This window comes from Mercenaria mercenaria, chromosome 19, assembly GCF_021730395.1.
Source record: "Mercenaria mercenaria strain notata chromosome 19, MADL_Memer_1, whole genome shotgun sequence".
In the NCBI taxonomy this organism is placed as follows: Eukaryota; Metazoa; Mollusca; class Bivalvia; order Venerida; family Veneridae; genus Mercenaria; species Mercenaria mercenaria.
In genome coordinates, this window is record NC_069379.1 from 2,371,172 (window position 1) to 2,384,476 (window position 13,305).

The window sequence follows — 13,305 nt, forward strand, 5'->3', positions numbered from 1 at the left end:
TAGAAATGTTTTATATCTTTACAAGATTAATATTTCTATATGAATCTATAAACAACATGATTTATAAAAACTGGCTACATGTTTTGTAGCTTTCTATGGAGTAACATGCGACCTTAATTTCCACGTATAACCCAAAGCAAAATTTTAGATCAATGCAAAATCCATGACAAAGAATTATTGACTTGGGTTATCAATGACAAGACTTTAGCTAATGTAAGGGAGACAATGCAATATGAAGGGAATTGATTTAACATTTTTTGAAAATTCTTGTTAAAAGCTGACCATAAGAAAAAGTTGTATCGCCAATCTATGTATTCATGGGAGGATCTCGTGTAATAAGAAATGGGAAATGTAAAATTCAGCTCATACTTTATAAATGTTTCATAGTGTAGAATAAGAAATGAGAAATATTTCAGCAGTGGTAGCTCCCTCTCAGCAGTGGCAGCTCTCCCTCTCAGCAGTGGTCACTCTCCCTCTGAGCAGTGGCAGCTCTTCCTCACCGCAGTGGCAGCTCGCCCTCTCAGCAGTGGCAACTCTCCCACTCAGCAGTGGCATCTCTTCCTCTCAGCAGCGGTAGCTCACCCTTTCAGCAGTGACAGCTCTCCCACTCAACAGTGGCAGCTCTTCCTCTCAGCAGTGGTAGCTCGCCCTCTCTGCAGTGGTAGCTCGCCCTCTCAGCAGTGGCAGCAGTGGCAGCTCTCCCACTCAGCAGTGGCAGCTCTTCCACTCAGCAGTAGCAGCTCTCCCACTCAGCAGTGGCAGCTCCCCCTCACAGCAGTGGTAGCTCTCTCTTTCAGCAGTGGCAGCTAACCTTCTCAGCAGTGGCAGCCCACCCTCTCAGCAGTGGTGGCTCGCCCTCTCAGCAGTGGCAGCTCACCCTCTCAGCAGTGGCAGCTCGTCCTCTCAGCAGTGGCAGCTCTCCCTCACAGCAATGGCAGCTCCGTTTCAAGTCAGCAGTGGAAATAAAGTAACAGCTCCCCCTCGGAAGTGGTAGATCAGCCTCTTGCCCTCAGGCAGTGGCAGCTTGCCTTCGTATCTCTGTACCTGGCAGTTTGCTTTTCTAATTATAGTGGCAGAAGTGTAATCACAATGGCTGGTCTAGTGGTTCGGTTTTCAACAATTATAAATGTTATGGATTCAGTCTAAAATAAATACAATAAAACTGTTCAAAATTTACAATGTTTTATTTTCAATGGAAATGTAGTTAACTCTAATAGATAACAATTATACAATGTAGATACACATTGAATAAGGCACATGAAAATGCTTACTAGTATTAAAAGCAACATTACTGACAGAAAAGAAACTGAAAGCTAAAATCGTCAAAGCACACAATTATGAAATGCACCTTAAATGACAAAGTTTAAAAAATACAACTTACTAGTAACTGAAAGACAAAAAAGCGTTAGATCCCCAGATCAGCTGAAACTGGGGTATAAATAGTAGGCCTTAGACCAAAGTTGTTTTACTATATGTTTATATAGACACTGTAAAATTTATAAAATTGCCTGCTTCCCAAGCCCGTAAAAAATAAAAACAAGTCTGCTCTAAACGGAGTTTTATTCAGCACTGACAATATTCTGCAAGAAAATGTAAGTGACAGACATTTAAAATGGGTCCTGATGTTTGCTGCGGCAATAGGAAGTTTCTCAGTTTCATAAGAAAGCCGGATATCTAGTATGTTCTCGTCTTTAAAGCGGTATATCTGGAGATTAACTGTTGCTACGCAACTGTTTGCATTTAAAAAAAAAATAACACGACCGACAACAACTGCCTTAACAAGGTCAGATTAAATACAATAAACATGTGGATTGTAATAGTATCTGAATAAATTAACAAACATGGATTTAATGCTAGGAACTAAGAAATTTTTTTTTAAGAAATGTGCAGCATAACAAATGATAGATTAAGTCGCGAAAATGCATGACACAACAAGAGCTCAGCCTAGTACACACAGGGAAGGATATATAAATGGATGAAATGCTGGCACACTACGAAATGTCATGTTGAGTAACTTACAACTGATATTATGTACTAAGATTTTTTTAATCCCCCGCCACAAATGGTGGGGGGTTATACGAATGGTCTCAGTCCGTCCTTCCGTCTGTCCGTAACACTTTCTGTATCTGTATCTCTTAAACCCCCTGAAGGATTTTCATGAAACTTTGGTCAAATGATCCCCTTATCAAGACGATGTGCAGAACCTACGAGTCAGCCTTGTCAGCTCAAGGTCAAGGTCACAAATCGAGGTCAAAGGTTTGAGCCTTCCATTTTGTGTCCGCTCTATATCTCCTAAATCCCTTGAAGGAATTTTATAAAACTTGGGTCAAATGATCAACTCATCAAGACGATGTGCAGAACCCATAAGTCAGCCATGCCCGCTCAAGGTCTAGGTCACAACTAAGGGTGAAAGGTTTGAGCCTTCCATTTTGTGTCCGCTCTATATCTCCTACACCCCTTGAAGGATTTTCATCAAACTTGGGTCAAATGATCACCTCAGCAAGCGATATGCAGCACTTATGAGTCAGCCATGCCGGTTTAAGGTCAAGGTCACAACTTAGGGTCAAAGGTTTGAGCCTTCCATTTTGTGTCTACTCTGTATCTCCTAAACCCCTTGAAGGATTCATATGAAACTTGTGTCAAACGATCACCTCATCAACATGAAGTGCAGAACTTATGAGTCAGCTGTACAGTTTAATCTTTGAGAGAAGTAATGTTTTACTTCTCACAATTTAACACAAACATACTACAATATAAAAAAAAATATATGGTAAAAGAATCCACAAAAGAAGAAACACAACTGAAAAAATTGCTAGTCGTTTTTGTATACATAAAATTTTGTGCTCGGACAACAACTGGAAAATCAAAGTGCCTTCCATTATGGGACACCAATTCCAACCAAGTAAACAATGTTTATGTCTCAGACTGTATGCTCCTAAGCTTGTTACTGTCATGGTGGCTGAATCTTTCATGCAAATACCGATGACCCTTTGTACCTCTGGAAATATATCCTTTTTAGGTGTGACATAGATATCCAGTGAAGTTCCTGGTTGTATATTTGTTGTAGATATTTGTGTGGTATGCAGCATCTGTCCAGAACTGTAAAAAGAAACTGCTAGATTTACTTTATGCTCTTTCAAGTATATCTCCATAATATATTATATATTATAATATATCATTAATTTTCGTGGTTGAGTCAATCTACGAACTTTAATCCCAATGAACATGTAAAATTCCCATTCGTTTTATGTTCAGAAGTTGAAATCCACGAATTCATATCCCCACGAAATTGCCATTTTGACCAAAACCACGAAATTTCATGCCCACGAAATTAAATGATTTTACAGTATGGTACATTCAATCCAAGAATTCAAATCAGCCAAATGACAAGCAATAAGACAAAATCTATTCAATTTTGTGTGTTCGGGTTTAACGTCTTTTTCAACAATTTTTCAGTCATACGGTGTCTACTTGTAGCAGTGAGCACAATGCCCAACTTTATAGTGCTGCCTCAGTAGACACGTGACATGATACCCCACCCAGTCACATTATACTGACACCGGGCTGACCAGTCCTAGCACTACCCTCTTAATGCTGAGCGCCAAGCGAGGAAGCTGCTAGTACCATTTTTTGCGTCTTTGGTATGACGCGGCCGGGGATCGAACCCACGACCTCCCGATCTCGAAGCGGACGCTCTACCACTAGGCTACCGAGGCGGTTATTCAATTTTGTACTAACTAGACTGATACCTTTACAAGTAGAAACATTTTTTTAATTTTTTTTTTTTTTTTTTTTTTTATTTGTTGAAAACCATTGAATTTCCATCAACTGAAAATCAATTAAATGTACAGAAAACCTAAAACGAAATATTAAATGTGTTAACTCTACTGAAACACAGACAATGCTACTGAAATAGTAGTATAAGCAAATGCAAAAACTCGCTGCGTACTGATTTACTTGATTGGTCGCGGCCGATGAGGCCGCGATCATATTGAATAGGACAAGTATTTGCACGCTGGGGAAAATATTTCATGATGGACCTGTCAATTCTTTACTTGTGGGTGAAACAGGTCTCATAAGCGTAAATAGGACTAGCTTCTACTGATTATAAAACATACCGTACGATTTGTTGTGAATTAACTGTTGTTGTACTTTTCGTAGTTTAACCGCCACCCTTGTTTAAGAGCAACATTTAAAAACACGTTTTTTTCATCCTCAAGTAATAAGTAAGTAGACTCGCCCAGTTTAATCAATCTAGACGCATAATCTAACTGTTATATATAGAGCGCTTACTTCACCCGATTTACATTCGGAACATTTTCACGCGTTTCGGGCTTTATCGTATGTTTAACACGGGATTTTGAACCGTCCAAAGATGCCGGAAATGTTTGTCTCATTGTTTATTTTTTTTTAATAAAAATGTTACTGCTTTCATTGTCTACCACTTTTTTCCACCCTTGCCTGAAAAAACAGTAATGAGTTTGTACACTGTTCAGACAATTTAACCAAACACAAGGTTATGTTCGACCGGGGGTCCGGACCCCCTCTGGAAAATCTTTAAAAAAGGAAAGAAGACAAGTAGGAAAGAAAATGTTTTTCGAAAAAGGCAACCTTAGAACTGCATGTAAAGTATATGCGGCTGCTGCTACATACTACTCCGACATAATTCATATTATTTATCTAAAAGAAACTAAGAATTTAACCTTCAAGAAAGCTTGATTTTATCATTTTCCCAAATTTAACAGGTTAGTCCATAAAACTGTTCCAGAATGCAAAAAATGAAGTGCTAAATTTCAAAATTTCCAGGGTGTGGGAGGGGGGGGGCAGGGGATCGGACCCCCTCTGAGATAATTGGCTGTGTCCGTGCATGGTCACTATACCTGTCCAGTACTGGACATTATGGTAAACGCTTCTTTCCTGCACAAATGACAATTTCGCAACTTCTGTCCGGTTTGTACAAATTTCTGGCCGCGATAAACCATTTGACTTGTACTGTAATGGATGTAATAGTGTAACAGAACAAGGAGCTGCGTTCAATAAACGCTTGATGCCCCCGGTGGCATCCTTGTCGATACAAAGCAGCCTAAGTCCAAAACGAGGTCAAGTTCAAGGTCAAGGTCAAACTGAGGTCAGGTGATGTCTGAAGATGAGGAATGGTCACAGGATACATCTGCATTAGTATCAAGTCATTCTAGTAAGGGGTATTGATGTTAGACAAAACGTGTCCAATTTGGTTAACCTCGTACGGACGGACGAACAGACGAACGGACGGACAGGACAATCACTATATGCCTCCCGCATCAGTAGATGCCGGGGGCATAAAAAGAGCGATATTTGTGTCAGTGGAAGTATATCATATGACACATATAAACAGACTGGAAAAAGAAATGTCTTTGTACTGCATTTTTTACCATTTTGTAGGGTGGGGGAAAATCATTAAATATAAAGGCAGTGGTGTCAGGGTAAAAATTATCTTATTTCCACCTTTGGTGTCTGTGATAAAGTTTGGTAAGAGGAAAAGTATGCGTCACAGTTTGAACTTTAAAGGTGGTCAATCACATTTAAACAACATTTAATGACATTTTTTACTTTTTGTATATTCTGGTAGAGAATTATTTAAGGAACAAAAGTACCGATTACATAGAGTTAGATTCCTATTTGAAATGTATATTTTATTATTTTTATAAAATTTTGTAATTACTCCCCTTTAATATGAAAGTATATAAAAAGCTGGGTATTTCTTTTTATTTCGATACAATGTCTAGTTTTACATTTGCATCTGATAGACATATCAACTATTGAACAATCTGAACCAAAATGCAAGTTTAAAAGCTGTGTGTAGCTTCTGAATTCATATTTTTCCAATCTATCTTGGTTGCGCAACCAAGATAGGCAAAGGGAGGTAATAATAGTTTTTCAAACTTGCGTTTCTAATGAATTCCATCTAAATACATAATTTTTAATGCAAATATTTTACAAATATATTACAATATGTCTAATATTTATACATTTCCTTAGGCAAAGTATGTTTATCAAATTTATACTTATGATAAAATAACTCTATCTTGGTTGGGCAACCAGGATAGGAAAATGAAATTTTAAAAATACCTCCAGTGAAAATCTAATTTGTATTAAGTGAACATAAATGAGTGTAAATGATCAGATGCTAAAGTTTCGAACAAATCCGTTACATGGCCAAAATCTGTTTATCCACCTTTAAGTCTTTTTCTGGGCTGTACAGAGAAAAGTGTTAAGTGCCAATGTCAAAGCATATTTTGCTAAAATGTGACCTATGGCGAGTAGAGTGTTATCAAGGTCGTGAGCTAAAAAAGAAGGGGAGTAACCTGACATAAATCAGTCCAGAGATTTCTAACGTGCCCTGATGACACTGATGAAATTTCAAATCAGTCTTGTTAGAGTTACTGAGAAATATCCATTCAAACCCACCGCTGTTATGGATAGTGAAAGAGTTGAGGGTATTGGGTGGAAGCATTGACATTTATAAGTATATTTTAAAGTCCATGTAGTCAGCATCAATGAATTTGAAAATCCTTCAAGATGTTTAGGAAATACACAAAATGGAAGGCTTTGTCCTTGAGTGGTGACCTTGACCTTGAGCCAACATGGCTGACTCAATGAGTTCTGCACATCATCTTGATGAGGTGATCATTTGACCAATGTTTCATAAAAATTCTTCAAGGGGTTCAGGAGATACAGAGCGGACATAAAATGGAAGGCTCAAACATTTGACCTCGAGTTGTGACCTTGATGATATATATACTTGAACTGTTAAATCAATCATATACACATATAGGACTGGTTAAGAAAGAAAAATGCAAAACAATGTGAAATATAGCATTATTTGTAAACAAGGGCACATAACTCTGGTCCAACTAAACAGATTATATCTTTTGGAACTCGATCATCATAGATCTTTTAATCTAAATATTATTTGGATTGGTGAAGAAATGAGTTGCTCGAGTCTAAACAAGGGAAAATATAGCAGTTTCTGTAAAACTCTAGTCCTATTGGTCAGATTTCACTCATAATCAAACTCATCTGTGATCTTATGCTCATACAAATTCTGTATAAATATGATTTGGATTGCTGAAGGATTGAAGGTGTTATAGTGTAAACAAGGTAAAATATAGGATTTTTTTGCAAAATTAAGGATCCATAACTCTGGTCCTACTTGTCTGATTTTGTTCAAAATTTAACTCATGCAAGATATTATGGCAATACATATACTATGTAAATATGTTTTGTATTAGGGAAGAAATGAAAGTGCTAGAGTGTGAACAATATAAAATAGAGTAATTTTTGTCAATCAAGAGCACATAACTCTAGTCCTACCTGTCTGCTGTTGCTAATAATGGAACTCATTTAAGATCTTGAGGTCATACACATTCTATGTAAATATGATTAGGACTGGTGATGAAATGAAGATGCCAGAGTGTGAACAAGGAGAAATATAGAAAATTTTGTCAATTAAGGGCATATAAATTTTGTCCTACCGGCCAAGTTTCGCTAATAATCTAATTCATCACATAACTCTGGACACACTGATCCAATCTTGCCCATAATCAAACTTGTGCCAGGTCTTGTGACTATGTTTGATTAAGACTGCTTCAAAATTACTAATGCCAGAGTGTAAATAAACTAAATGTGAATGGACGGACGGACAGACGACGGGCAGTCATCGATCATAATAGCTCACCATGAGTCATCGGCTCAGGTCAGCTAAAAAGCATTAGCAGCAACTTAGTAGACGCATTGGTCGAGAGGGATAAGACGCTTTCCTATGGAGGTGAAGGCCCCTGGTTCGAATCCTGGCTACTCCCATTACGGTGTGTCCTTGGGCAAGGCACTTTAACACGATTGCCTCAGTCGACCCTGCTGAGAATGGGTACCAGCAAATTGCTGGGGGTGAGGTATAATTGGTTTTAACTGTTCTTAATATAGGGTCGCAGAAAAGCTCTGCAGAGCTTATGTTAATTGCTTCACCAAGCGACGATAAAACTTACTTTTACCTTTTTTACTTACATAGTTCAATAGTTTTTAGGTCATAAGTGATAAATGTTGCCTACCCTGATAGTTCTGTATGTCTGAAGTTGCCACAGGGAACTGTATCTCACAATTTCTCAAATCCAACATCCTCTACATGACCAATTCCTGTACCGTAAAGGAAGGCAATAAATTATGTTGCCTGCTGTAATAAATGTCTTTATATTCCATCCCAGTTGACTATATTGTGTTATTAAATTGAGTGCAATTTTTATTTTGACATACCTAGGAAAGGAAAAATATTGGTAGTTTAGTTTAGGCGTAAAAAAAATTGTTTGCTTCCGGTATCCGACCTACCCTAAATTTTTGGCCGACCCTAAATGTTTTTATGGCCTAAGAGAATATTTTTTCAACTTTTTAACAAAAAGTTGCAAAACTGCACTTTTTATCCTTTAAACATGGTCAGTGATGTTAGAACTCAACTTACTGATGCAGGCATAACCCCCTTATTTGTATTCATTTTTTGACACAAAAATAATTTCCGAAAAGTCTCACTTAATAAAAAAACAATCATAAAGCCTAATTTCTTTGAGCATGTTACTGGAAACAAAGTATTTTTAGGCCTTACTAAGAATTTCTCTACTTAGGGGAAATCTGCTTATTTTAGGTTGATTGTGAAGAAAGTTCTACAACTTATATTAATCACTCTCAACACCTCATTCCTGATGGAATCCACCGCCACAAGGGTATATGAGAAGAAGCCAGTTTCCCTTTAAATGCTGAGCGCCAAGCAAGGGAGCTACTGGTACCATTCTTAATATCTTTGGGATGACAAGGCCGGGGATCGAACCCAAGACCTCCCGCATTCGAAGATGACACTCTACCACTAGGCTATCGAGGCACAATAGTTGTGATATACAAACTGAGATTTTGCTGCAGAGTAACACACAATATCAGTTTTCTTAGTTTAAAGGAAAATAAATCTGAAATTTATGTCAATTTCAACAAACTCTTAACCACTGTACATTCCAGATGGAGAAAGTGCATAAAGGATTCACTTATATATTTTGGAATAACATTTATTCATGTTCACACATTAGTGTCCACATCTGCCTATGTATTTTGCATATGTTCTAACACAAAAAAATCACAATTTATTCCCAAATTCATATCAATTTCGGCAAGACCTTACCTACTGTACACTTGATACTTTGGAAACACATACAGATTTTTCCCTTTATATTATATGTTCGTATTAATCATGCATGTTTAAACATTGGTGTCTAAGTCTGCCAAAGGATTTTCTTGTTCAATGTGACATTAACCTTTGATCTATTGACCTCAAAATCAACAGGTGTCATCTGCTGGTCATGATCAACCTCCCTATTAAGTTTAGTGATCCTAGGTCCAAGCGTTCTCAAGGTATCGTCCGGAAAGGGTTAAACTGTTCCGGGTCAATGTGACCTTGACCTTTAGCCTACAGATCTCATAATCTATAGGGGTCATCTATAGGTCATAACAACCTTCCTATAAAGTTTCATGATCCTAGACTAAAGCGTTCGTGAGTTATCATCCGGAAACCAATTAACTGTTCTAGGTCACTTTGACCTTGACCTTTGACCTACTGACCTTAAAATCAAAAGGGTCATCTGCTGGTCATGATGAACCTCTCTATCATCTTTCATGACCCTTGGCCCAACCGTTCTCAAGTTATCGTCCAATAACTGTTTAACTGTTCCTGACATTGAACTTTGTCAAAATGACCTCAAAATCAATAGGGGTCATCTGCTAGTCATGATCAATCTCCCTATAAAGTTTCCTGATCCTAGGCCCAAGTGTTCTTGAGTTATCACCCGGAAACCGTTTTACTGTTCCTGGTCACTGTTACCTTGACCTTTGATCTACTGACCTCAAAATCAATAGGGGTCGTCTGCTGGTCATGACCAACCTCCCTATCAACTCTCAAGATCCTAGGCCAAAGCAATCTTGAATTATCATCCGGAAACCGATAAACTGTTCCAGGTCACTGTGACCTTGAACTTTGAAATACTGACCTCAAAATCATTAGGGGTCACCTGCCAGTCATGATCAACCTCCCTATGAACTGTCATGATCCTAGGCCCAAGCGTTCTTGAGTTATCATCCGGAAACCTTTTAACTGTTCAGGGTCACTGTGACCTTGACCTTCATCTGCAGGTGATGACCAACCTTCCTATCAACTCTCATGATCCTAGGCCCAAGCGTTCTTGAGTTATCATCCCGAAACGGATTGCTCTACATACAGAACAACCAACTGACAGACAGACCGACCAACATCTGCAAAACAATATACCCCTCCTTCTTCGAAGGGGGGCATAAAAAGGGGCTCTTACCAAAAAAGATACTAACTGAATGGCAAACAGTGTAGATCATGATCAGATTGCACAAATGTGCAAGCTCATCATGATCTGCACAATTCACAAAGGTAAAATCAATCTCATTCAGTCCTGAAGCCCAAAGAAATGGAAGGATTTTTTCAATGAACTCTTAAGTGTATCCCAAAGTGTTTATTTTATAAAAACACTCCAATTTTCATCCATTTTTTTTTTAAATGCTGAAGGTACTTTCCTCAAAATATATGTCAGTAAAGTAAATCTACCAAACATGAGGCCTCTCAGAAAATCCAGAAAAAGAAATTGTTTTGTCTGGAGACTTGGTCTTCAGAATTTAAGGTTAAAATAAAACCAAAGTCAAAAGACACATCAAAACAAAATATTACCTGTGATCAGCAATGTTTTCTTCACTATTGGCATTCAAAGTTCCTGCTATGGCAAACATTGTTGTGGTGTCGACATCAGCTATGATACCACTGGTGGTGGGAGCAGAATTTATACAAGCCTGGGTACCTTGTGAGCCCGACTGTAGATTTGCAACGATAAAAGAAACCTGCAAATGTAAAATATGATGGAAGGTTTTAATTTTCATCTCAATATGTAAACCTCTATAATTTATAATGCAAGCTTATCAAAATGAGATCTTGACAAAAAAATTTTGTGATAAGTCAACAGAAACAGCTGCAAAGCTGGTAAGGTGTTGGCAAATTAACTCAGGAGGTCAAGGATTAAATTCCTGCTCTGCACTCTCTCAAAACAATTATTTTTCAAAGTAAGTTTATACAAGTGTGATTCATAGGGTTTCTTTATAAGCAAGCTAAAATATGTTTAAATAGAGCTAAGTCGATACAATAGTCATGTGTACTAAACCAGATCAACTATCAATTGTTTTGTTTTGTTTTAAGTGAACTTAAAGTCAAACTAACACAGGTTTGGTTACATGGTGACTTTACAGCTATAAATGATGGGGAATGACCATAAATTCCTAGCAGGCAATACTTTAGGTAAGATTGGGCAGTACAGTAGGACCAACAACCCTTTGCAAGCTGGCTGGATGACTTTTTCATTTGAAAGACTTACATCCCAAGCAAGATTTTGAGTCCAGAGTGGTGTTGGACAAGTAATTCTATGTCAGCAATGTTGAGGCCCCCAAAAGCATGAATTCCAAGAATTACAAGAGCTGTCCGTAAGACTACGCGCTCAAATTTTTCTCAGTGCTTGACTCTGAATTAGAGCTTTGCCAGTAAAAAAAATCCAAGTTAAAAAAGGACATAAATCTGTCAAAATTCAAATCAGAGTTATGGGAATTGTGTCTCCTGGTGTAGACTTTGATAGCAAATAACTACTTTGAGTTTCAAGTTAAAAGCTTTAATAGTAACAGAGATATTTGACTTTATAAAAAAATTAACAAAAATTCTAAGTTAAAAAGGGGCATAATTCTGTTATAATTCAAATCAGAGTTATGAGGGTTGTTTCTCCTGGTGTAGACTTTGATGGTAAATAACTATTTTAAGTTTCAAGTCAAAAGCTTTGATAGTAACAGAGATATTTGACTTTATCAAAAACTTTAACCAAAAATTCTAAGTTAAAAAGGGGCATAATTCTGTCAAAATTCAATCAGAGTTATGGGGATTGTTTCTCCTGGTTTAGACTTTGATGATAAATAAGTATTTGAAGTTTCAAGTCAAACACTTTGATAGTAACAGGGAAATTTGACTTTATCAAAAACTTTAACCAAAAATTCTAAGTTAAAAAGGGGCATAATTCTGTCAAAATTCAAACAGAGTTACGGGGATTGTTTCTCCTGGTGTAGACTTTGATAGTAAATAACTATTTTAAGTTTCAAGTCAATAGCTTTGATAGTAACAGAGATATTTGACTTTATCAAAAACTTTAACCAACGGCAACGCCGACACCGGGGCGAGTGCAATAGCTCTACTTTTTCTTCGAAAAGTCGAGCTAAAAATGTATACCTCAGGTTTCGTTAAGTTATCCCTTTTTTTCAAACTTTTACTTTGGAACAAACTTGCAAGCAACCATATTTACTTGCCTGTAAGACCAGGATTTTCTCTTTAAAATGATGGTCTTACAGGCAGGTCAAAAGGGTTACTTACTCAGCAGAAACAACTTACTTTTTCAGTAACAATGCGTGCATGCTGGGTAATATCTTGTTTAGTGTACGAGTCACTCGGGTTGGCCTGTACGTTTCCAAGGTCCTGTACAAGCTCTATACAACTTTTACCCAGATCTTGTATTCACTCTGATTCTACTTGCAATCTATGAAAAACATCAAAATTCAATTTGTTGTGATTCACGTATAGCTAAATGGAATATCCATGCAAAAAAAATCTAAATAATCCAACTTGTCCTATTCAAAAGAATCTGATATTCAACAGTTAAAAAGATGATAACATCAATGTCAGGACATTAGTTAACAGGCTATTTGAGCCTCGCCATGAGAAAACCCAACATAGTGGCTTTGCGACCAGCATGGATCCAGATCAGCCTGCGCATCCGTGTAGTCTGGTCAGGATCCATGCTGTTCGCTTTCAAAGCCTATTGCAATTAGAGAAACTGTTAACAAACAGCATGGATTCTGACCAGACTGCACGGATGAACCAGCTGGTCTGGATCCATGCTGGTCGCAAAGCAACTATGTTGTTTTTCTCATGGCGCGGCTATTTTTTTTCCATTGCCAAAAAATAAAAAACTCCACATCATTTATATCAGTCAGAAATCTGGAATTTTAACTCACTCAGTCTACCAATTTATTTATGTAATCTTTTAGCAGAATAAATGACTGTTATTTACTTATTCAAACTGATCACAGTACACTGAAATCTTCGATAAATAAACTTAAAATTTCAGGCAGCCAATGCAAAGAGGCAAAATGAGTAGAAAACTGAAATTTTGTGCAGAATAATGTCTG

The 13,305-nt window shown here is 37.4% G+C and overlaps 1 long non-coding RNA gene across 1 annotated transcript; it reads right to left on the minus strand.

Annotated features, from left to right (window-relative positions):
• Window positions 1-1,165: 1,165 nt before the first annotated feature.
• LOC128551150 (uncharacterized) lies at window positions 1,166-12,635 on the minus strand. Its single transcript, XR_008368656.1, has 4 exons — window positions 12,509-12,635; window positions 10,763-10,929; window positions 8,088-8,172; window positions 1,166-3,099 (listed from the first exon to the last, which is right to left on the minus strand). It is a non-coding gene; the product is annotated as an uncharacterized LOC128551150 (long non-coding RNA).
• Window positions 12,636-13,305: the final 670 nt, after the last annotated feature.